At 45.2% G+C, this 25,519-nt stretch overlaps 1 pseudogene; it reads right to left on the bottom strand.

Moving 5' to 3' along the window:
• Positions 1 to 9,091: 9,091 nt before the first annotated feature.
• On the bottom strand, positions 9,092 to 24,819 carry LOC119339458 (annotated as a pseudogene).
• Positions 24,820 to 25,519: the final 700 nt, after the last annotated feature.

Here is a 25,519-nt window from a genome sequence, read left to right as displayed (position 1 = left end):
GATGATGTATGATGCAATCATGCATGAGCATTTTATATCTGTGGGGGTGCAATGAACATAGCAGCAGCGTTGATAAACCAAGGACGAAGATATAAGAGAGGACACTTCTCTCTATTAGCTAGCTATAATAACAACCTAAAAATAACCCCTAAAGCAGCCACTTTTTTAAAAAAAAATTGACTTTTGGTCCCGGTTGGAGCCACCAACCGGGACCAAAGGCCCCCTGACTGGGGTGGGCGCACAGGGCCACGTGGAGGCACATTGGTCCCGGTTCTGGTTTGAACCGGGACTAATGGGTGGAGGTATTAGTAACGACCCATTAGTCCCGGTTCATGAATCGGGACTAAAGGCCCTTACGAACCGGGAGTAATGGATGGTTTTCTACTAGTGGTTCGTGGCATGAACCGGTACTATAGGTTCGCCACGAACCGGTACTAATGAAAACGGCCGGCTCGCCGTTGGAACCGGCACTATTGAACACATTAGTGCCGGCTCAAAATCAAACCGGCACTAATGTGTCTCATATTAGGTCCTTTTTCTACTAGTGCATCCTGGCTTGCGGCGTGCACCGCAGGTTACGACAGTAGGCCTCCGAAACCGCACCTCTTTGAGTCCTGTACGGGAGAAGGGTGATAAGGTTTTTGGGGAGCGCTCTGCGCGACTATTGACTTCTTCGTCACGGACGCCCCGGACTCCGACGACCACTTCCCCGATGACGACTACTTCCCCGACGTCGACAGCCTCCTCGACGACATGGAGGACACCGCCCCCAAGTCCAGTGCCTCTACTCCAGCTGCTGTCCAGTACGTGTTCTTGTTTTTCCTGTTAGAGGTCCTGCCACAGTTCTTTCTTCTAGTGTTTACCCTACACATGTTAGGATCTACCTCATATATGCATCTTGATGTACTGTCTGCTCGAGAGATGATCGGTTCTAGCTCATATATGCAGATATTATTTACCTTCACTTTGTCAAATCACATGACTTGTTTTATCACTGCTATACTAGTCATGTTTTATCTACTATTTCTATTAATAAAATCATTCGGTAAATTGCTCATATTTCCAACAAAAGTTCGCGTCAGGTTTCTGGTCAAACATCGTCATAGTCAAAATTTAAAAAATATCTTGAATGATTAGTTAATAGGAATCACGAACATATGATCACGAAACATTAATATCTTAGCATCAATATTTTCTGATATGGCTTTCTATCTTACAATATACTACTAGTTTCTTACGTCGAAAACACCAGACCTGTAGACGCAGAGAGTGCAAAAAGCGAAGAATCTAATTATGATGGTTACTGATTCATCCATATTGCAGCACGACAGGAATAAAATCCTATGACGATCCTATAGGGCTATAGGCCATCTTCTTTGTGTTAAGTTATTTTACATGCAAACACTTGCTCGCTATAACAAGCCGAGAAATGAAGTACGTGGGCCAGTCCATCTCTAGCAGAACAACACTTCGACGATTGAGCCAACCGAATACATCCATCTTGTCCATAGCTCCAGTTTCAAGGTCACCGACGTACACGTGCCCCTTGTTATCCTTGAGTAGGATCATATCACCCTTCACTCCCAGGATGCTCGAGTGCAATGGCCTTCTCTGAATCTGCTCGGGTGGTTTCAGCTCTACTACATGAGTGCATATCCAGCCGTCGCTGGCAGTATCCTCAATAATTTTACTGTCATGGCGTGTGTAGATCTGCAGCTGGAGGCCTGGCCTATGTAGAACTAGCAACGAGAGCGTCCCGTCGGTAGCAACCTTGAGTTGTGGCTCATCATAGCTTAGGGAAGAAAAGTAATTCAATGTGTCCGGGGCCTTCGTCCAAGAGAGGCGGCACGTCTCCAAGTCCACGCCAAGAGTATATAAATTTGTCGAGCCGGCGTTTGACCAGTCCCCAACAAGCCAGTGCACCGTGCCACGACACACGACACCATCGTGATGCCTGGGCAATCCACTGAGGACGATCTGTGATGAGTCAAAAAGTAATGTTTGAGGGGTGCTCCACCTGGCCTCGCTGGATGAGAACGTGTGCAGGTTTTCCGGCCGGCCGGACCACTTGTTGACACCGAGGACCACCACTTTGTAGAAGGATGAGTATCCCGATGATGACTGAAGTTGCCGCTCTGTGCTCGAGCAACAGTCAGCATCCGTTAAGATTGCGTAGCCGCTTTTGGGGACTTCCGAACTGTGGATTAACGGAGGAAGCACGTGGCAGGCGCCAGCGATCAGATCGCACACGGCTAGATGAACGACGGCCAATCGCGGCAGGGCGAGGCGTACGAGGAGGAGGCCGCGGCGTGAAGCGAGGGGCACCGCGTGGTCGAGGAGGAACGCGGCGTTGTGGAACAAGGAGCCCAGGCGGCGGCGCCCAGTGCCGAAGGACCGCGACGTCGGGATGAAAGACATCGCAAGGTCCGTCCGGTGCTCGACCTGTCTCCGGGTGACGAACCCGGCGAGGAAAGTCGAGGACGTGCGGCCGCAGGGCACGTGATCCGGCCAGCGACGGCGGATGAAGGAGGAGTCGGCCACGAGGCGGATCCACCGCTTGGAGGTGACGGCGCAGCGGAAGAGAGTGGCCGGGTCCTCCACGCGAACGAAGATCTCGTGGACGACGTCCTCTGGGAGAGACGCTACGGTGGCCGCCGCCTCCGCCGCGGACGTTTCGTCCATCCTCGATCTGTAGCGTGATCGCGTGCGCGGCTGGTGATATGGATCGGCTATCGAGCATCCGTAAGGGCTACGTACGCAAATTAAAGCTGTAGACTTGAGGACCAAGAGACATCAGAGATTGCAGTCGTTGGTTAATTATACGTTCCTGTTGGATTACAAAACCATCTTAAGGTCGCGAAAATAGAGAAATCCACGACTGGACGAAGCCAACCTTAACGTGGAAAGTGCTAATTGGACCCAAGTTGACGGCTTGGAGTGACTCACTCAAGGTTTCTTTTTCAACAAATGTTCAGAATCTTATTTTTATTGTATTTTTCAAAATCATTTCGTGTTTTTCTCAATAAAAGAATCCTTTTTTGGAAAAAAAATAATCCTTTTTTTCCAATTATGTCCAGAAATTCGAAAATAGTTTAGTATTCCAAAAAAATCACTTCTTTTCAAAAAATAATTGAAAACTCAAATGTTTAAATTTTCGCTGCAATTTTAAGACCAAAAATCGAACAACTAGTGGCTAGGGACGCTGTTAACTCACGGGAGTTCATGTGATTGGTCTCACTCACGCACAACTTTTTGCTAGCCGCTATTATGTTTTGCCATTGCCGTTCGTTTCTTGAACCACCGCACTACAAACATTGCACTAAAGCTAGGTTGCCGTACTGTCTAGGAGTGTGGGTGTAGCCGCTGGTCGCGGGTCCGATTCTCACCTGGGCACTTCTTTTGTTGATTTTCCACCAGACGAAAAGCAAACTCGTGTGAGAGGATTTGTGACGCACAGAAAACAGTAGTCCCATGACGGACGAAAAACATCAGGGTCCCACCACAAACCAAAAAAAAGTGGAGAAACTATTCTCCCTTCAATATTAGGTACCGATAAAGATAAAGATAAAGAAAAGAAGAGAGCCACGTTGTCCACGCGATTTGAGTATGTTGAGGAAAACATCCTCCATTAGTAGCATGGCGAATTGGCAGTGATTGTCTGCCACCTCCGTTGAGGTTTCTTCATATCCGTAGTAGAATGGTCTGTTCGACTTGAGATAGATCTAATGAAGGATCGAATGCCCATAGGGCTTGCGTTATGTACATGAAATCGTGAAGCTATCTGACAAGTTATAATTTTGAAAAACTCTAAGACCCTTGCAATCCAAATTGGCCTCTCTGTCAGTGTTAGAGAATGAGCAGCAAGAGCGTGAAGTAAGGAAAATGATAGCTCGAGTCTAAAACCAGCTGCATTGCAACGCTTGCTTACCCTCGCTGGCCCCACCGGCGAAAAACAAATGTTACCTAGTGGAAATCTAATTTGGCTCACGGGAACACGTGCTCCTGTGTGAAAAATGATTTTTAAAATATCAACAAAATCCTAACAATTTTATTTTTTTTTCATAGTCACATCCAAATGCTACTTGCAAAGTTTTAGGAAAAAGGGTTAAACATTTTGGCATGTGCAGAAATAAAAACAAATTGAATACCAAATGCTACCCCAGATCTGCTTTTTCACCAACGAAGCACTACTACTCCGTTTCACATGAAAATTTTCATGGTCACCAACGACCAAGGGACGAACAAACGCCTGACTCATCCACACACTTGTAACTCTTTTTACTAGTGCTAGTGCCAGGGGCAAACGACCGACATGATATACAATGAAATTGTTCCTCGTCACATGTGCATGTGGACCAAATTAAGCACTGGTCCATGATGATCGAACACGGGTCGTCTATCATTCGCCCGGTCGACTAAGTGACATGAGACAATGTGAGTCTCGTGCAATGGTTCATGGCAATCGCTTCATCGATTGCCGTCGTTACAGATTGGTTTGTGGTATGAACCGGTAGAAATTGGTTCTGGATATGAATCGACGGAAACTGATTTTGTATATAAAGTTTAATTTGTTGGTTAACAGAACACTCTGCACCGACATATATTTTCCTCTATAAAGAAATATCTGGACAAGATTTCAAGAGTATCACTGTACCATGTGATGTCAGCCCGCCAGGTCTGATCGTATTTCTCCACACGTTAGGTCATGATGAGATCATGGTGACCTGGATGTTGGTCGGACCTCATGCTATAGCACGTCGATAAATCTTTGCTTTGAAACGTCAACATTTGTTAATTTTGATTTCTTCAACAGTTTTGGAAGTTCATATTGTACAACATTGTCACCCAGAGACACATGAGGCAGATTCGTCCACATGATAAAAGAGAATGCAAATCAAAACTAAATGCATAAATTTATCAAAATTACTACCATTAATACAAACCTAAGGACCGGAAATTGGAGTTCATGTTGGTCCGAACAAGTAACAAGCGTGGCTTGGCCTAATGATGACGATCATGATCCATCCAAGGATGCAACATGGCAAGAATGGAAAAGCCAACAATCCCCGTGCTATTTTTTTTTTCATATCATCTGGACATACATTCATGCACCTACCACCTAGAAACTCATGAAATGAATAACGCAGACCAGTCCAACTCCAACAATATGATCTTCCGACGGTTAAGCCCATCCAAACAGTCAGTCAACTCCTCCATCACTCCTGTCTCAAGGTCAGCCATATAAATTTGCTTCTGGTTATCCTTGAGTAGCATCGTGCCACTTTTCTCTCCTAACAAGCTCAAGAATATTGGCCTTGATCTTCTTTCCATACTCCCAGGTGGTTTCAATGTGATAGTGCCGGCACTAAGCCACTTGGAACTACCACCATGGTCACTCTTTTTCTTTTTTTGTCGTGTGTAGATGTCAAGACTGAGACCCGGCCTCGATAGCGATAACACTGAGAGCGTCCCATCAGCGGTGGCCGTGAGCTGTGGCTCGTCGTGCATTTCGGAATACGAGTGCATGATCATTATACCAGAGATGTGATTCGTCTCAGTGTCCACGTCGACTGACCAGGGCCCGACCCTCCAATGCACCTTGCCGCGAGACACCACAGCATCAGGATGTCTACAATCACCAATCTGCCGATAGGTTCCAAAAGCTATTTTTGTAGGCTTTCTCCATCTGGCCTCTCTGGATGAGAACGTGTACAGTTGGGATCGAGCCCATCATACACCATGCCGAGGATTAGCACTTTGAAAAAGGTCGAGTAGCCTGCTGACGACAACAAAGGTTGCTGCTCTGTGGTGCAGTCTGCACTGGTTAGGATTGCGTAGCCGCTTTTGCCAAAATTCAAACCACCACTTAGTAGGGGAAGCACGGTGCATGTGCCCCCAAGCAGATTGCACATGGCAAGACGATATTGATAGCCGAAATCGCCATGGACACCGATCCGCACGAGAAGGAGGCCACGGCGTGCGGCGAGTGGCACCGCGTCATAGAAAAGGCATGGATCGGTGTCCGGGAAGAAGGAGGAGAGGGAGCCGGGGCTGGGGCCGAACACCGACCACGGCGTCGGGACAAAGAACGTTGTGAAGGTTACCTCCCCCGGCACGAAGGTGGGGTCCGTTCGGTCCAGCCGTTTCAGGGTGAAGAACCCGGCCAGGATGGTCGACCACATGCGGCGGCACGCCGCCTGATCATCCGGCCAGCAACGACGGAGGAAGGAGGCGTCTGATACAAGGCGGCTCCACTGCCTGCACGTGACGGCGCAGCGGAAGAGAGCGGCGGTGTCCTCCAAGCGGACGAGGACCCCGCGGATCGCGTCCTCCGGGAGCGACACCCCGGTGGCCGCCGCCGTTTCATCCATCTTCGATCTGTAGTGGGATCGATTGGGTGCAACGTACGTGAGACTGGACGAGGATCGAGGATCTGCTAGGTTATACCTGATGTCAATCAAACTATGACTAGAAAGTATCTCGAGCTGGGCCATGGCTGATTTTTCTTCTCAGGCCAAACCAATTGCATCTGGCCCATGGCTACGCAAAGCCTGCTAACTGAAGAATATCTCCTGCTCAATATAATTAAGTTTCTCTTAATCTTCAGTCATTAATCAATTATTATCCTTTTATGTCCAACAATGCAATTTTGTAGTTTATTATTGTGGCTTTGCTTTTTAATTGATATTTTTCTTTCAAAAAACTTTCAATCTATTCATCTTCAATCAGTACAGATAACAATAGAGGTAATATAAATTACAACCATGTTCGTGAACCACCTATCGACGACTATAAGGCCGTCACCGCCGCTCCCACACCGGAGTGGGGCAAACCTTGTTATAGTAGACAGTTGGCAAGTCGTCGTACTAAGTCCTCATAGGATCAGCGCACCAGAGTAGCAACCATTGCCGATGAAGAAAGTCATAGATCACAAGGGTCAAACCCGTAAACAGTCAAACGAAGACGAACGAAGACCGCATCCAATTAGATCCATCGAAGACCAACACTGACCGAATCCCGCGAGATCCGACGGAGCACCACACGCCCTCCGGCGACGCTAGACGCACCATCGGGACGGGGATAAAACGTGGGAGGCACTATTTCTATTAAGGGACATCACCGACGCCACACACCCCCAACCGAGACGCTGAATCTAATAAGAACAAAAACGGCCCCCCTCCCACCGGCGGGGGCCAAGATCCTCCGCACTTCCATGGCCTAGAGGTCATCGGGGATGGAGCGGACCGGTGACGATGCCGACAGGAGGAGTAGAGCTTTTCTTGTAGACGAGGAAAGATATATTTGTTCTGCGTGCCTTGGTAGTTGCCCGCCCTTGATTGTACGTAATCAATGTCATTGAAGCATAGCAATTGCGAGAAAGGTTGCACGCAGACCCAGCTGATTGTATGGTTCCAAGATGGTGCAGGCGGAGACAAAGACTCTTGAAGGTCCCTAATTATTTCTACGCGGACAATGTTGTTTTTTTCCGAGAACAGTAGTAGTTTATTCCAATACGTTAGGCGTTGTTTGGATAGTGAAGATTAGCGATAGGATTATAGAAAATGAGTTTTTAGCCGATTTCTAGGAAAACCCGTTTTACGTCAGTTTTTACGAATAACCGGTTTATAAATAACTACGTTTGGTATGGAAATTTGGAAAACTGGTCGGCCCAGTTCCTTGTTTGGATGCCCACGACCACTAGCTGCTCCTATTCTATTCTCCTCCCGTGAGTGACTCATTTTCCCCAAATCGCATACCATGGCCTCATCCATCCAAGCTCGTTGAGCTGCTGCTGCCCTCCGATTCCTCCTCCGCTCACTCACACCGCTGCTCCCTCGTCTCGCCCGCTCGTCTGCTGTTTATAAATTTGGCAAAAAGAATAACGCGGGAGAGGATCAGAACACGAACACACTTGCATGTGGACCAAACATATGTATGAAAAGGGTGATTTGATGTTCGAATACCAAATGCAGAACTTCGATTTGGCACCTGTCGTACAAAAGCATAGTATTGCTAGTCAGCCACCCCCTACGAACCCCACTTCGTGTCGGTCGTAAGGGAATCCTAGCTACTAATGGATGCCCCCAAATCAGTGGGGCCAGATATAGGGTTGGGCAACAATGGGCCTTGAGGGTTGCCCCTTGGTCGAATCAGGAGGGATGGATCTGGCCCATCAAGAACTTCTACCCTGGCACCAGTAAAACCACACATAGGTAAAACAATCCGCGCGCGGACGCCCGGTACGGCGCGCCTCCGCCGTCCTGGACACTGGTTGCTGCTGGACTCCCAGGTCGCCAGGTACACGCCGCCGCGCGCGGACGCCTACTACTGCGCGCCTCCGCCCCTGGATGTTGGTTGCTGCTCGCCTCCCCTCCCCTGGACGGCTAGGTCCCCAGGCGTACTCCGTTTCGTCGGCGTCGACGCCGCACAAGCTCTACCTCGCGAGCGGTCCTGCTTCAGGTCAACGCACAAGCCTGCCTCCCCTCAACGCTGGCCATGCAGGCTGCACCGACATCAGCCTGTATCGGCAGCGCCGGGGGCAGCAGGCAGCTGTAGCGGATGGGGATTCCAAGCTAGCGGATGGGGATTCAGAGGAGCAGGTATGTTTGAGGATTATTTTCAAGTTTTGTACTAGTAAATTAACATGAACTACATCATGCACTTGACGAGAGAAGCTACAGTTATCTCCCTTTTTGGTTTCTTAGCATGTTTTCATGGTCTACATCACGCACTTGCGGAGAGTATACTACTTCATAACTCACAGGACTTAGCAATTAGCTACATATCTACTTGGTCCATTGAAGAATCTGGTGCGTAGGTACAAGGGGAACACTTGAATGTCACATAAAAATGCACAAATTTGAAGTAGTTTATTGGTTGCTTTACATGCTGAAAAGATTAGTAGACAATAACATTTCATCTTTTAGCTCCAGATAGAGAGAGGGAGAGGCAGAGGGTGAGAGAGATAGATAGAGCATATAAGCCTATAAAAGAATGGGAAGTTCATGTCCATATAAAGAATTAAAAGTTGCAACAATAATTATGCAGATATATATCTGCAATTGAAGATGGAAAACAAATATTACAGTATTTAATCATCTTCTAGTTGAGCACTACGTTGTTGATGTTTAGTCCACAACTCTCGGGCGATGGCAGCACGAACTCTCTCACCAGCAACTCTATCATCTTCTCTTGCTTGCCCATGAACTTGTTGACCACCATGGTTAGTATTTTGTTCTGTTTCCCCATGCTCATAAAGCTCGAATAACTCATCAGGATGATTAACCTTCCTTATGAAGTTGTGGATAATGCAACAAGCCATAACAATTTTCACTTGAGTTCTGTATGGATAAGGAAATTCCTCCTTTCCTACTTAGAATTGGAAAATGAGCTTTTAGAACACCAAAAGTTCGTTCAACAACATTCCGCAATTGTGCATGTAGATGGTTGAACAAGTCCTTCTCACCAGTATATCGCCGATTACTTCCACGAATAGAAGCAATATGATAGCGATCTCCATGATACGGGGCAATAAATCTGGGAGTATTTGCGTAGTCTGAATCAACAAGGTAAAATTTACCTGCACATTAATTTCATATCAAACTCAGCATCTTTATATATATTGTAGATACACAAATAATTGTTCTTCACCTTCAGGAACAACTAAACCCCCACTAGTCACATCCCATCTTAGAACAGCTTGATCCGATGCAGAACCCTCTCATCCAGCAGCGACATAAGCGAATGTCATGTCAAATGACACTACTGCCATTACATTTTGAGACGGATAACCATGTCTGTTTCTATAATGAGTTTGCTTATCAAGCCTGACTTTTGCCTCAATATGTGTCCCATCAATTGCTCCTAGGCAGTTCTGTTGGGATTTTTTGTTAGTCAGAAAATAAAGTTTAAATGGTGTTGTCCTTCTATATATGAAAATCATATGTAAAAGAGTATCTGCTTCTAATAGCAAACATACCTTGAAATATGGGTAGAATCTTGCGTCACCCAATATTTTTGATGGGACTTGATTACTTGAATCTGTTATGCAAACATCACGCGAACCATTTATGGCGTCTAAAACTTTGTTGAAGTGTCGGCTGACTGGTTCGCCAGAATGCTGATATCTATCTTGGATGACACGGTTTCTAACATTGTGACCAATTGTATGTAGAAACATGAGTAGTTGTTCGTCCACTGTCATTCAATTTGTATCCTTGAGTAACTTCCTCTCGCACAAAGCATCCCGCAACAAGTAGAATGTGTGCTTCTCAAGACGAAATTGTTCATAAAATCTAACTGGATGTCCTTCTAAAAACTCTATCATTTTCTGAGCACCAGTTAATATAGAAGTGTTGCGGGGCGTTCTGAATAACCTTGTGAACAACACATCGCGAAACAAGGACACTGCAGAAATGTTATTAATAAGCACTTGCTCGGAATCAGAAAGTTCATCATCTGGGACATCCGAAATGTTCATAGATCCCTGCACGATTTGCACAGTTGACCATATCATCTCTGGATAATTGTTTTAAAATGTAATAGTGCTGAACCGGACAATGAACAATACCAAACTGAAAACAATATTTATTACTTCACACAAACTGACAAAATATAAGTGAAATTGTTTTCTGAATCTTGTAAAGTGCGACAACAACTGAAATAAAATACTATGCTCAAAGGTTTATTACAAAAATTCTAAGGATCAAGAATCCAGAGCTTCCGCTTCTCTTCATCCATCTCAATGAAAATGGCTCATTTATCACCATCTGTAAATGCCTTTACCGCTTTTAGTTTCTCTTTGGGATCTAGATTACTCATACTATTTAGTATTGCCATACAAGATTTAACCGAGTAAGCTTCAGTTTGTTGTGCTACTGTTTTCTTTGCTTCAGCAATGCTAAGTGATGCATCTGCAAGGCGATCAATTGCTATTATGGCATAATGGGCTGTCCGTTTTTGTCCTCTTGCAGTTTCCTTGGATCCACTTCCAAGGGACTTCTTTTTTTCTGGCTCAATGGTAGTTGACTTCTTGGTGAAGACACCAGTGGAAGCATTGATTTCATCAGAATCGATGTCATGTACTTCAACTTCCGTATTGAGATCTATTTGTGAAGATTTGGTCGTACATGTACCATCTTTTCCTTTGCTAGATACAGCACCAGCTCCGGATGCTGTTGAACTAGCACATATGGCTTGAAGATCTATCCAACTAGGCCACACCTTATCTCGATATTCTTGGATAGCCTTATCCTTCTGCAAGTTGTTTAATGTTTTTTTTAATAATAGGATTTGGAAAATTTATATGAATTCTACTCGAACAAACTTACCTTAATTAGTTCTTCCCAAATATCTTCTGGAGCTTTTATCATTTTGTCATCTTCATCCCAACCAAATCCCGTGAGTTCTAGAAGTCTGTCCATGGTGCTGTAGCAACTCCTGTAGTACTTATGACGATTTTTCAGTTGTTGTAATTCAAGTTTTTCTACCCTTGAATCATTGAATTGTTCTTAGATATCACGCCATGCTTTCTTTGTGTAACATGTTCCTTCTTTTCCTCCATGTAGGCTTTGTTCTTTTAATATATTCAGCAGTATTTTGTCCTCTGAAGATTTCCATACATGGCGCTTAGCTTTATCTGTGTTTTCCTTCTTAATTTTTTTTCCTTCTCATCATCCATATTTTTCTACAGAGGGGATAGAAGAAGCAATAATGGAAGATGAGTCATTTGGTTGAAAAGGAATAAATCTACGAAGTGGAAGAAAATGAGCATGCCACTAATCTTTTGTTCATGCTATGACTGGACACTTGAATTTTTGTCGCTTGTTTGTCTAACGGGATGTTCACATCCCTTATCAGTTATTTTCCTAGATTGCTGCCAAGATCTTTAATTTGCTATTAAATCTGGTCTCGCTTGCCCCACGTACTGCTATCAAGATCAGATGACATCACAAGGTATTCTAATCTTCATCTGCTTACTTCTTAGCTCTTACTGCACACTATATATTCTGGATAAATATGATTGATACTTATGGAAAATTATCCTTACAGTGTGCTTTAAACTGCATCCTTGTCATGAAAAATTAACTACTGCACTTGATATATATAGTCATCGATAATCTAATTGTGGCTCGGTGTTTGATCATTTTAGTATGTATATAGGCATTCATAGTGCAATCTGATTCTCTTATGTGCCACATGTTCATATTTACGGTACTCCCTAATCAGAGGTGCCTCTAATTTTTCCTTCAACAGTACGTGTTATCATTTAGATTAACAGATTACCAGGTTGTTGGATCTACTATGTCATAGGAATTACCCATATGAAATTATCAGAGGTTTTATGCAAAATAGGGTTCACTACCAAATAGATTAATTCAATCAACAGTACCATGAAAATATTTACAAATACAAATTCGTACTACTGTGTAGGATGGTGAAGCCATTGAACCTGATAGAAGATGGGAAGACTGATTGAAGGTGGGAAGACGATGCACGGAAAGCCAGAAGGAGATGTGGAGCCTTATTGAAGATGACCAACTTCAGATCCAAGGTCAACGTCTCCCATTCATTGCCTATCACGGGGATCACAACCAGCCCTTTGCGATCTGGGTGTATAACATGCGGGAAACAAAGTCTGTCTTTTATAGGCAGTGAAAAGGGCGCGAGTTGAGATGCAAAAAGCAGAATTGGCGCCATCTGAGGTGGTTGAGGAATAGGCGGGGGTGGAGAAAGGCAGTTGCATCTGTATATGCTAATCGCGTTTGTGGAAAAACGAGTAATACTAGTTTTCCCACAAACCCGGAATTATGGGTTTTTGGGAAACGAGTTTCCCCTATCCACGGGGTTGTTGGACGAGCCAAACAAGATTTTTTACGGTTAGGCAGTTTCCTTGGCTTACGTAGATTGCGTTCTCTATATTCCTCCTATCCAAACAACGCCTTAGAGTTACAAGCAATATATTGAAGGAAATATGCCTTAGAGGCAATAATAAAGTTATTATTTATTTCCTCATATCATGATAAATGTTTTTTATTCATGCTAGAATTGTATTAACCGGAAACATGATACATGTGTGAATACATAGACAAACATATAGTCACTAGTATGCCTCTACTTGACTAGCTCGTTAATCAAAGATGGTTATGTTTCCTAACCATAGACATGTGTTGTCATTTGATTAATGGGATCACATCATTAAAAGAATGATGTGATTGACATGACCCATTCTGTTAGCATAGCACTTAATCATTTAGTATATTGCTATTGCTTTCTTCATGACTTATACATGTTCCTGTAACTATGAGAAATATGCAACTCCCGTTTACCGGAGGAACACTTTGGGTACTACCAAACGTCACAACGTAACTGGGTGATTATAAAGGAGTACTACAGGTGTCTCCGAAGGTACATGTTGAGTTGGCGTATTTCGAGATTAGGTTTTGTCACTCCGATTGTCGGAGAGGTATCTCTGCGCCCTCTCGGTAATGCACATCTTTATAAGCCTTGCAAGCAATGTGACCAAATGAGTTGGTTATGGAATGATGCATTACGGAACAAGTAAAGAGACTTGCCGGTAACGAGATTGAACTAGGTATTAGATACTGACGATCAAATCTCGAGCAAGTAACATACCGATGACAAAGGGAACAACGTATGTTGTTATGCGGTTTAACCGATAAAATCTTCAAAGAATATGTAGGAACCAATATGGGCATCCAGGATCCGCTATTGGTAATTGACCGAGAATAGTTCCAGGTCATGTCTACATAGTTCTCGAACCCGTATGGTCCGCACGCTTAACGTTACGATGACAGTTTTATTATGAGTTTATAAGTTTTGATGTACCAAAGTTTGTTCAGAGTCCCGGATGTGATCACGGACGTAACGAGGAGTCTCGAAATGGTCGAGACATAAAGATCGATATATTGGAAGCCTATATTTGTATATCGGAATTGTTCCAGGTGAAATCGGCATTTTACCGGAGCACTGGGAGGTTACCGGAACCCCCCGGGGGGTTATTGGGCCTACATGGGCCTCGAGGGAGAAGAGGGAAGGAGGCAGGAGGTGGCCGCGCACCCCTCCCCTTCCTAGTCCGAATAGGACAAGGGAAGGGGGGCGGCGCCCCCCCTTTCCTTCCCCTCTTCCTCCTCTTTCCCCCCTTCTCCTATTCCAACTAGGAAAGAAGGGACTCCTACTCCCGGTGTGAGTAGGACTCGCCCCTTGGCGCGCCCTCCTTGGCCGGCCGCCTCCTCCCCCCTGGCTCCATTATATACGGGGGCGGGGGGCACCCCATAGACACACAAGTTGATGTACAGATCGTTCCTTAGCCGTGTGCGGTGCCCCCCTCCACCATATTCCACCTCGGTCATATCGTCGCGGAGTTTAGGCGAAGCCCTGCGCCGGTAGAGCATCATCATCGTCACCACGCCATCGTGCTGACGGAACTCATCCCCGAAGCTTTGCTGGATCGGAGCCCGGGGATCGTCATCGAGCTGAACGTGTGCTGAACTCGGAGGTGCCGTACGTTCGGTACTTGGATCGGTCGGATCGTGAAGACGTACGACTACATCAACCGTGTTGTCATAACGCTTCCGCTTACGGTTTACGAGGGTATGTGGACAACACTCTCCCCTCTCATTGCTATGCCATCACCATGATCTTGCGTGTGCGTAGGAATTTTTTTGAAATTACTACGTTCCCCAACAGTGGCATCCGAGCCTAGGTTTTATGCGTTGATGTTATATGCACGAGTAGAACACAAGTGAGTTGTGGGCGATACAAGTCATACTGCTTACCAGCATGTCATACTTTGGTTCGGCGGTATTGTGAGATGAAGCGGCCCGGACCGACATTACGCGTACGCTTACACGAGACTGGTTTCACCGTTACGAGCACTTGTGCTTAAAGGTGGCTGCCGGGTGTCTGTCTCTCTCACTTTAGCTGAATCGAGTGTGGCTACGCCCGGTCCTTGCGAAGGTTAAAACATCAGTAACTTGATGAACTGTCGTTGTGGTTTTGATGCGTAGGTAAGAAGGATCTTGCTAAGCCCGTAGCAGCCACGTAAAATTTGCAACAACAAAGTAGAGGATGTCTAACTTGTTTTTGCAGGGCATGTTGTGATGTGATATGGTCAAGACGTGATGCTATATTTTGTTGTATGAGATGATCATGTTTTGTAACCGAAGTTATCGGCAACTGGCAGGAGCCATATGGTTGTCGCTTTATTGTATGGAATGCAAACGCCCTGTAATTGCTTTACTTTATCTCTAAGCGGTAGCGATAGTCGTAGAAGCAATAGATGGCGTAACGACAACGATGCTACGATGGAGATCAAGGTGTCGCGCCGGTGACGATGGTGATCACGACGGTGCTTCGAAGATGGAGATCACAAGCACAAGATGATGATGGCCATATCATATCACTTATATTGATTGCATGTGATGTTTATCCTTTATGCATCTTATCTTGCTTTGATTGACGGTAGCATTTTAAGATGATCTCTCACTAATAATCAAGAAGTGTTCTCCCTGAGTATGCACCGTTCCGAAAGTTCTTCGTGCTGAGACACCACGTGATGATCGGGTGTGATAGGCTCTACGTTCAAATACAACGGGTGTAAAACAGTTGCACACGCGGAATACTCAGGTCATACTTGACGAGCCTAGCATATACAGATATGGCCTCGGAACACGGAGACCGAAAGGTCGAACGTGAATCATATAGTAGATATGATCAACATAGTGATGTTCACCATTGAAACTACTCCATCTCACGTGATGATCGGACATGGTTTAGTTGATTTGGATCACGTGATCACTTAGATGACTAGAGAGATGTCTGTCTAAGTGGGAGTTCTTAAGTAATATGATTAATTGAACTTAAATTTATCATGAACTTAGTACCTGATAGTATTTTGCTTGTCTATGTTTGTTTGTAGATAGATGGCTCGTGCTGTTGTTCCGTTGAATTTTAATGCGTTCCTTGAGAAAGCAAAGTTGAAAGATGATGGTAGCAATTACACGGACTGGGTCCATAACCTGAGGATTATCCTCATTGCTGCACAGAAAAGTTACGTCCTGGAAGCACCGCTGGGTGCCAGGCCTGCTGCTGATGCAACTGACGACGTTAAGAATGTCTGGCAGAGCAAAGCTGATGACTACTCGATAGTTTAGTGTGCCATGCTTTACGGCTTAGAACCGGGTCTTCAACGACGTTTTGAACGTCATGGAGCATATGAGATGTTCCAGGAGTTGAAGTTAATATTTCAAGCAAATGCCCGGATTGAGAGATATGAAGTCTCCAATAAGTTCTATAGCTGCAAGATGGAGGAGAATAGTTCTGTCAGTGAACACATACTCAAAATGTATGGGTATAATAATCACTTGATTCAACTAGGAGTTAATCTTCCTGATGATAGTGTCATTGACAGAATTCTTCAATCACTGCCACCAAGCTACAAGAGCTTCGTGATGAACTATAATATGCAAGGGATGAACAAGACTATTCCCGAGCTCTTCGCGATGCTAAAAGCCACGGAGGTAGAAATCAAGAAGGAGCATCAAGTGTTGATGGTTAACCAGACCACCAGTTTCAAGAAAAAGGGCAAAGGGAAGAAGAAGGGGAACTTCAAAAAGAACAACAAGAAAGTTGCTGCTCAAGAGAAGAAACCCAAGTCTGGACCTAAGCCTGAAACTGAGTGCTTCTACTGCAAACAGACTGGACACTGGAAGCGGAACTGCCCCAAGTATTTGGCGGATAAGAAGGATGGCAAAGTGCACAAAGGTATATGTGATATACATGTTATTGATGTCTACCTTACTAATGCTCGCAGTAGCACCTGGGTATTTGATACTGGTTCTGTTGCTAATATTTGCAACTCAAAACAGGGACTACGAATTAAGCGAAGATTGGCTAAGGACGAGGTGACGATGCGCGTGGGAAATGGTTCCAAAGTCGATGTGATCGCGGTCGGCACGCTACCTCTACATCTACCATCGGGATTAGTTTTAGACCTAAATAATTGTTATTTGGTGCCAGCGTTGAGCATGAACATTATATCTGGATCTTGTTTGATGCAAGACGGTTATTCATTTAAATCAGAGAATAATGGTTGTTCTATTTATATGAGTAATATCTTTTATGGTCATGCACCCTTGAAAAGTGGTCTATTTTTATTGAATCTCGATAGTAGTGATACGCATATTCATAGTGTTGAAACCAAAAGATGCAGAGTTGATAACGATAGTGCAACTTATTTGTGGCACTGCCGTTTAGGTCATATCGGTGTAAAGCGCATGAAGAAACTCCATACTGATGGGCTTTTGGAATCACTTGATTATGAATCACTTGGTACTTGCGAACCGTGCCTCATGGGCAAGATGACTAAAACGCCATTCTCCGGAACTATGGAGCGAGCAACTGATTTGTTGGAAATCATACATACTGATGTTTGTGGACCAATGAATGTTGAGGCTCGCGGCGGGTATCGTTATTTTCTCACCTTCACAGATGATTTGAGCAGATATTTGTATATCTACTTGATGAAACATAAGTCTGAAACATTTGAAAAGTTCAAAGAATTTCAGAGTGAAGTGGAAAATCATCGTAACAAGAAAATAAAATTTCTACGATCTGATCGTGGAGGAGAATATTTGAGTTACGAGTTTGGTCTACACTTGAAACAATGCGGAATAGTTTCGCAACTCATGCCACCCGGAACACCACAACGAAATGGTGTGTCCGAACGTCGTAATCATACTTTACTAGATATGGTGCGATCTATGATGTCTCTTACTGATTTACCGCTATCGTTTTGGGGTTATGCTTTAGAGACGGCCGCATTCACGTTAAATAGGGCACCATCAAAATCCGTTGAGACGATGCCTTATGAACTGTGGTTTGGCAAGAAACCAAAGTTGTCGTTTCTTAAAGTTTGGGGCTGCGATGCTTATGTGAAGAAACTTCAACCAGATAAGCTCGAACCCAAATCGGAGAAATGTGTCTTCATAGGATACCCAAAAGAGACTATAGGGTACACCTTCTATCACAGATCTGAGGGCAAGATTTTCGTTGCTAAAAACGGATCCTTTTTAGAAAAGGAGATTCTCTCGAAAGAAGTGAGTGGGTGGAAAGTAGAACTTGATGAGATAACTGTATCTACTCCCTTATTGGAAAGTAGTTCATCACAAGAACCGGTTCCTGTGACAACTACACCAATTAGTGAGGAAGCTAATGATATTGATCATGAAACTTCAGATCAAGTTTCTACTGAACCTCGTAGGTCTACCAGAGTAATATCCGCACTAGAGTGGTACAGTAATCCAATTCTAGAAGTCATGTTGCTTGACCATGATGAACCTACGAACTATGAGGAAGCGATGATGAGCCCAGATTCCGCCAAATGGCTAGAGACCATGAAATCTGAGATGGGATCCATGTATGAAAATAAAGTATGGACTTTGGTTGACTTGCCCGATGATCGACAAGCAATTGAGAATAAATGGATCTTTAAGAAGAAGACTGACGCTGATGGTAATGTAACTGTCTATAAAGCTCGACTTATTGCGAAAGGTTTTCGACAAGTTCAAGGAGTTGACTACGATGAGACTTTCTCACCCGTAGCGATGCTTAAGTCTGTCCGAATCATGTTAGCTATTGCTCCATTTCATAATTATGAAATTTGGCAAATGGATGTCAAAACTGCATTCTTGAATGGATTTCTGAAAGAAGAGTTGTATATGATGCAGCCAGAAGGTTTTGTAGACCCAAAAGGTGCTAACAAAGTGTGCAAGCTCCAGCGTTCCATTTATGGACTGGTGCAAGCATCTCGGAGTTGGAATAAACGCTTTGATAGTGTGATCAAAGCATATGGTTTGATACAGACTTTTGGAGAAGCCTGTATTTACAAGAAAGTGAGTGGGAGCTCTGTAGCATTTCTGATATTATATGTAGAAGGCATATTATTAATTGGAAATGATATAGAATTTCTGGATAGCATAAAGGGATACTTGAATAAAAGTTTTTCAATGAAAGACCTCGGTGAAGCTGCTTACATATTGGGCATCAAGATCTATAGAGATAGATCAAGACGCTTAATAGGACTTTCACAAAGCACAAAACTTGAGAAAATTTTGAAAAAGTTCAAAATGGATCAGGCAAAGAAAGGGTTCTTGCCCGTACTACAAGGTGTAAAGTTGAGTCAAACTCAATGCCGGACCACAGCAGAAGATAGAGAGAAAATGAAAGATGTTCCCTATGCTTCAGCCATAGGCTCTATCATGTATGCAATGCTGTGTACCAGACCTGACGTATGCTTAGCAATAAGCTTGGCAGGAAGGTACCAAAGTAATCCAGGAATGGATCACTGGACAATGGTCAAGAACATCCTGAAATACCTGAAAAGGACTAAGGATATGTTTCTCGTATATGGAGGTGACAAAGAGCTAGTCGTAAATGGTTACGTCGATGCAAGCTTTGACACTGATCCGGACGATTCTAAATCGCAAACCGGATATGTGTTTTTATTAAACGGTGGAGCTGTAAGTTGGTGCAGTTCTAAACAAAGCATCGTGGCGGGATCTACATGTGAAGCGGAGTACATAGCTACTTCGGAAGCAGCAAATGAAGGAGTCTAGATGAAGGAGTTCATTTCCGATCTAGGTGTCATACCTAGTGCATCGGGACCAATGAAAATCTTCTGTGACAATACTGGTGCAATTGCCTTGGCAAAGGAATCCAGATTTCACAAGAGGACCAAGCACATCAAGAGACGCTTCAATTCCATTCGGGACCAAGTCCAAGTGGGAGACATAGAGATTTGCAAGATACATACGAATCTGAATGTTGCAGACCCGTTGACTAAGCCACTCTCACGAGCAAAACATGACCAGCACCAAGACTCCATGGGTGTTAGAATCATTACTATGTAATCTAGATTATTGACTCTAGTGCAAGTGGGAGACTAAAGGAAATATGCCCTAGAGTCAATAATAAAGTTATTATTTATTTCCTCATATCATGATAAATGTTTATTATTCATGCTAGAATTGTATTAACCGGAAACATGATACATGTGTGAATACATAGACAAACATATAGTCACTAGTATGCCTCTACTTGACTAGCTCGTTAATCAAAGATGGTTATCTTTCCTAACCATAGACATGTGTTGTCATTTGATTAATGGGATCACATCATTAGAAGAATGATGTGGTTGACATGACCCATTCCGTTAGCATAGCACTTGATCGTTTGGTATATTGCTATTGCTTTCTTCATGACTTATACATGTTCCTGTAACTATGAGAAATATGCAACTCCCGTTTACCGGAGGAACACTTTGGGTACTACCAAACGTCACAATGTAACTGGGTGATTATAAAGGAGTACTACAGGTGTCTCCGAAGGTACATGTTGAGTTGGCGTATTTCGAGATTAGGTTTTGTCACTCCGATTGTCGGAGAGGTATCTCTGGGCCCTCTCGGTAATGCACATCTTTATAAGCCTTGCAAGCAATGTGACCAAATGAGTTGGTTACGGAATGATGCATTACGGAACGAGTAAAGAGACTTGCCGGTAACGAGATTGAACTAGGTATTGGATACTGACGATCAAATCTCGGGCAAGTAACATACCGATGACAAAGGGAACAACGTATGTTGTTATGCGGTTTGACCGATAAAGATCTTCGAAGAATATGTAGGAACCAATATGGGCATCCAGGTTCCGCTATTGGTTATTGATCGAGAATAGTTCCAGGTCATGTCTACATAGTTCTCGAACCCGTAGGGTCCGCACGCTTAACGTTACGATAACAGTTTTATTATGAGTTTATAAGTTTTGATGTACCAAAGTTTGTTCAGAGTCCCGGATGTGATCACGGACGTAACGAGGAGTCTCGAAATGGTCGAGACATAAAGATCGATATATTGGAAGCCTATATTTGTACATCGGAATTGTTCCGGGTGAAATCGGCATTTTATCGGAGCACCGGGAGGTTACCGGAACCCCCCGGGGGGTTATTGGGCCTACAATGGCCTCGAGGGAGAAGAGGGAAGGAGGCAGGAGGGGGCCGCGCTCCCCTCCCCTTCCTAGTCCGAATAGGACAAGGGAAGGGGGGCGGCGCCCCCCCTTTCCTTCCCCTCTTCCTCCTCTTTCCCCCCTTCTCCTATTCCAACTAGGAAAGAAGGGAGTCCTACTCCCGGTGGGAGTAGGACTCCCTCCTTCGCGCGCCCTCCTTGGCCGGCCGCCTCCTCCCCCTGGCTCCTTTATATACGGGGGCGGGGGGCACCCCATAGACACACAAGTTGATCTACGGATCATTCCTTAGCCGTGTGCGGTGCCCCCCTCCACCATATTCCACCTCGGCATATCGTCGCGGAGTTTAGGCGAAGCCCTGCGCCGGTAGAGCATCATCATCGTCACCACGCCGTCGTGCTGACGGAACTCATCGCCGAAGCTTTGCTGGATCGGAGCCCGGGTATCGTCATCGAGCTGAACGTGTGCTGAACTCGGAGGTACCGTACGTTCGGTACTTGGATCGGTCGGATCGTGAAGATGTACGACTACATCAACCACGTTGTCATAACGCTTCCGCTTACGGTCTACGAGGGTATGTGGATAACACTCTCCCCTCTCGTTGCTATGCCATCACCATGATCTTGCGTGTGCGTAGGAATTTTTTTGAAATTACTACGTTCCCCAACATATATCCTCAATACATGGGGGTCCTTTTTTTGCGGGCAACTTTAGGGAGCTTTTATTCAACAAAAGCGTTCGCTGAGCAGTCAGCCAGAAGGTTGCTGATCAGGAAACTAGGAGTGGTATCGAGCCAACTTTCGGTCACATTAAGCGTACATGCACGCTTAGCACACAGGTGTGCAGGACCATTGGCTGCTCTCATTACATGTTGAATACGAAAGGAAGTAAAACTAAGGGCTAGCTCTCCAATTTCAAACAAGATAGGTGCTATTACCAACCGGTCGGTATAGCGAGAGTTCCAGAGCTGTACTGCCTCTAGACAGTCAGTCTCCATGATCACATGCGTGAAGCCTCAAAGTGTAGCAAGAAGGACTCCTTCCTTCAGCACTAGAGCCTCCGTGATGAGAGGATCCGTAACACCCAATATCGGCTTGCACCATGCACCCTTGAAGCCTGAGGACGAACGGGCGACGCCTCCCGCTCCTGCATTGCCATCATCAACGTGAACCGCAGCATCAGTATTGATCTTGATATGAGGATCATCAGGAGGCTCCCAGCCGAAGCCTGGTAGTGGGATTTCCTGCTGCCAAGGAAACTCCAAGATGGCTAGATCCTCTCTAACCCGTCTGACTAAATATGTTGGGTTCCATCCCTCCTTGTCATCAGTCAAACGGTTTCGCGAAGTCCAAATTGCCCACATCACCGTGATGAAGATCGCCCCGTTCCTTGTCAGATAAACGGAGATCGCATAGGATGTCTCTCGTCCAAGTAAGAGGATGTAGTCAGGGTAGATCAACATGAAATAACAGTCTTGTTTCCTCCCAAAACCTCCGAGCATGCGAGCAGTGTATCAGTGCATGTTCCATATCCTCCTCCATGGCTAGACAAATCTTACAGGTGCTAATCTGTCTTATGTGGCGATATTTTAGAGTCCATTCGTCTGGTAAGATGCCCCTCATTACCCGCCACCAGAAAACCCTCACTTTCGGAGCCACTTTTAGCTTCCAGATTGCATTCCACATCGGTTGTTGATTCACTGAGGTGTCGGTAACCTGCCCTTCATCCAAAGCTAAACACTCTTTTTGATTCACTAGAGCCCGGTACGCTGATTTAACCGAGTAAATACCTGATCTCTCATGAGCCCACACAAGGAAGTCTTCACCTCCTGCACGCCGTATCGGGATGTTAAGAATTGCTGTCACATCCAGTGCAATGAAATTTCCCTCACTACATCCCTTCGCCAGCTCCAACTAGCAATGTCAATCAACTCATCAACAGTTTGTATTGTCGCACCTGCGGGGCATAGCATCGGGGACATTGTCACCATAGAAGGGATCCACTTGTCCTCCCAAACTGAAATAGAGGACCCATTACCAAGTCGCTTCACCAGTCCCGTCTGCAAAGCTGTCCGACCTGCCACGATGGCTCTCCACGTCGCCGAGGAGGTGTTCGGTACCGAGGCGTGCATGAAGTCGGTGTCCGGGAAATATTTCCCTTTCATAACCCTGGCACATAAGGAGTCTGGATTTGTCATGAAATGCCATCCTTGCTTTCCTAATAGTGCTAGGTTGAAGATCCGAAGATCGCAAAAGCCCATTCCGCCATTACACTTTGGTGTTGCAAGCTTGTCCCATGCAATCCAATGGAGTGACCTCCTGTCAATGGAACTCCCCCACCAGAATTTTGCCATGTTCGAGGTCAGACCCTTGCACACCTTCTTAGTCAGGAGAAAGCAGCTCATGCTAAACGTCGGTATTGCTTGGACAATGGATTTGAGGAGTGCTTCTCTCCCAGCGCATGCAAATAGCCTCTCCGACCAACCTTGCATATACCCGCGGGCTCTGTCCCCTAGGTAATCAAAAGTACCACTGTTGATTTTGCCAACAGCTGTAGATGCGGGTGCCGCTCCGAGAAAGCCTCGACTGGAACCCCAAGTGTTAGCTTCAAATCTCGTCTAAGAGATGCAGGTGTGTTGGGACTAAAGAAGATCGAGCTTTTGCTCCTGTTGACACTCTGTCCCGACGCCTCACCGTAAATCTCTAGAATAAGACTGTCGTCGGCGAACAAGAGATGACTCGCCCATGGTGCTCTGAAGTTCACCCTGATTCCTCGATCAACAAAGTTTCCGTAGTGTTTCAGCAGCGATGAGAAGCCTTCAGCGCAGAGAAGAAAAAGATATGGGGACACTGGACATCCCTGCCGAAGCCCTCTCGATGGGTTGAAGAAGGGTTGAAGTTCGCCATTGACACGAACTGAAAACCTAACTGAAGTGACATATTTCATAATCAGCCTGACCAAATCCGCGTGAAAGCCCAACTTCAGCAGCATTGCTTCCAAAAAGTGCCACTCCACTCTATCGTAAGCCTTCATCATATCCAGCTTAACTGCGCAAGTGTAATTTTTCCCTTTCTTCCGTCGCTTCATAGTGTGCACACTTTCAAAAGCAACGAGAACATTGTCCGTTATCAAACGACCCGGAACAAATGCACTCTGTTCTTCACTGACAATATCATTCATGCATAGTTGTAACTTGTTAGCGATCACCTTGACTGCCAACTTATAAAGAACAGGGCAAAGAGCAATAGGACGGTACTACGTTATGCTCTGGGGGTGACATACCTTGGGGATCAATGTGATCGACGTGTCATTTAGGCCCACCGGTAATTCACGACCGTTGAGAAAAGCAAGAACCGCCTGGGTCACCTCCTCCCGCAGTAACTTCCAATGGCGCTGGAAGAAGCCGGCAGTGAAGCCGTCCACTCCAGGCGCTTTCGACGGGGCCATCTGGAACAATGCACGATGTACCTCCTCGGCCTCGTATGGTTTACATAGCATTTCATTCATCTCTGGAGTTACCCGGTATGGAACATGGGATAACAACGCACTAGTGTCATTAGCACCTTGCGTTGTATATAAGGCCTGGTAGAAAGCTTGGATTTCAGCTTTGTCCTCCACCTCCGAGACACAAACAGAGCCGTCCGCTCGCTTGAGTCCCACGATCCTGTTAGCCCGCTTCCGTTCCCTGGCTTGAGCTTGAAAATATGCCGTGTTACGATCACCTTCTCGCAGCCATGGAACTCGGGAGCGCTGTCTTAGCCATATCTCTTCGAGGCGCATCGCCTCTCGGAGTTTCTGCATGCCATTCTTCTCCTCATCCGTAGGGCCTCGCCCTACCAATCGTTGGTGTAGCTTGTCCAGTCGTTTTGCAAGTTTCTGACTGTCCTTGTCAAGCTACCAAACTCACGCGACCCCCAGGGCTCGAGATGCACATGGGGGTCCTTTACCGAGCCACATAGCCAGAGCTCGCTCAGAGCGAGTATACCTTGGCAGACAATCTGCAACACTATTTTGGGGCCTATGCACTTTCTGGGGAATAAACACTATATAGATCATTGGAGACTTAATCTCTGCTAGAAAATGACCATAAGCCGAATGATCTAAGGTACAACTGGATAAAGAAGATAGGGCAGTAGAAGCATCACACTGAACCATAATTGGTAGTTTTGTATGTTGACGGCCAAGCGCCATACCGATCATTAGCGTGTGGATTTTAGTGTCCACAGCGTCATTGCAATTAAACAAAAAAGGTATGCCGAGAAAATGACCGAGCTGTCATGTCTTCGCAGAATCATTCGAGCTGCTGCCGCACCATCCTCCTCCAAAAAAGAACCATCAATATATAACGCCGTCATATTGTGTCGTTCCCACGGATCCTCCACATTTTTCTTTCCTTTTATAATTCCTCCGTGGTATACCTTTGAGCATCTAAGATTGATCTCATGTAGAGGGTTAGATAATCCACAGACACATGGGTAGG

Source organism: Triticum dicoccoides, chromosome 7B (assembly GCF_002162155.2).
Source record: "Triticum dicoccoides isolate Atlit2015 ecotype Zavitan chromosome 7B, WEW_v2.0, whole genome shotgun sequence".
NCBI classification, from domain to species: domain Eukaryota; kingdom Viridiplantae; phylum Streptophyta; class Magnoliopsida; order Poales; family Poaceae; genus Triticum; species Triticum dicoccoides.
This window is presented reverse-complemented; position numbering and strand designations above follow the sequence as displayed.